At 40.3% G+C, this 1,316-nt stretch overlaps 1 protein-coding gene across 1 annotated transcript in view; it reads left to right on the top strand.

Annotated features, from left to right (window-relative positions):
* The first annotated feature begins 803 nt into the window (after window positions 1-803).
* The window catches only part of LOC101847737 (fatty acid-binding protein type 2), an 8,636-nt gene continuing 8,123 nt past the window's right edge, over window positions 804-1,316 (top strand). Inside the window, exon 1 of the mRNA XM_005101616.1 lies at window positions 804-879. The gene's annotated coding sequence lies outside the window, so the exon portion shown is untranslated. The remainder of the gene's footprint in view (window positions 880-1,316) is intronic.

Consider the following 1,316-nt stretch of genomic DNA (forward strand, 5'->3'; position numbering starts at 1 on the left):
CAATGTCGTGTTGTTAAAAAAATTTCTAACTACTAAGACAGACAGAAGTCTCGTATCCTTTTATTGATGTTCGTCCCATCAACTCACACTGGGAATTCCTTCTATTGCACGCTGATCTCACCGTTTTATTCAATACCATTACCTCAGCTTTAAACTAGAGGTGGGCAAAATCCGGATAAATATCCGGATAATAGGATAATCCTCAATAAGACATTATCCGAATTCAGACTCTTTAACTCTCTTTCCTGACCCGTTTGTCTAAGTGGGTGCACCCATTTGCTGAAGTAGTGCTAACCCGTTTGTCGAAGTGGTTCTAACCCATTTGCTAAAGCGGTTCATGTCATAATATTTGCCGAAGAGGTGCACTAACATATTATCCGGATTTTGCTAAAGCGACTCATTGCCCAGCCCTACTTTAAACGCTGATTTGGCCAGAGCTAGAATGTGATACAGCAAATATTTGTATCTGTGTAATGAAGTTTCATTCTTATTTCTCAAATAAATACATGCAATTGGTATCCTATAGTATTCACAGTTCTATTCAAAATTATATCCCCCACCCCCTAGCATCAAAATATGGCTAGTTGGCGAGTGCTAGAGGAGACTATGTCCACGTTCCTAGTTTAGAGGTAAAAAAAGGGAAAGGTTTATTAGGCACCCGTGGACATAGTAATACATATATCGTTAAATGCAATTGTGACAAAACTACTGTGCCGATTGCCTTGATATTTACAGACGTGATGCAATATCGCTCGAATGCCTCCATTCTTTATTAAGCTGGGTTTTTTTATTGGGGGGCTTTTTGACCAAATGGACATGGTGTGGTCACCTCTGGCTCTCAGCCCACGTAGTGAGTTTATTGAAGCTTTCGAACAGCAGGTGAGAAGTGAAATCATCGGTACAGTGTTTGAGTTTGAGCATAAAATAAACATCCCTCACAACATTGTAGCCTACAATGGATGACACACGCTCGAGTCAACATATTATAGGGGGAACGAACATACGACAGACTGTAAGACTCGGCCTTTAGCAGCAAAGTTAAACAGTTTTGGTTTTAAAAAAGGGAAAATAAAGTAGACTGTGTAAACGGATCAATTTTACTTTGTCCCATGGCCAAGCACATCAATATTTTACTTACTGCATCCATCAATAGATATCTATCGTCAGGTGTAGTAGATTAGAGTGTGCTGATGGCAGGATCTTTTTCATTTTACATGACGGTACTTAAATCTGTGTCCCTTGGGAAAAATGGCTTAAAGAGGGAGGGGGGAGGCTGAGAGAAGTGAAAGGGCGTGTGTGTGTGTGTGTGTGTGTGT

The sequence above is a fragment of the Aplysia californica genome, unplaced genomic scaffold (assembly GCF_000002075.1).
Source record: "Aplysia californica isolate F4 #8 unplaced genomic scaffold, AplCal3.0 scaffold00291, whole genome shotgun sequence".
Classification (NCBI taxonomy): domain Eukaryota; kingdom Metazoa; phylum Mollusca; class Gastropoda; order Aplysiida; family Aplysiidae; genus Aplysia; species Aplysia californica.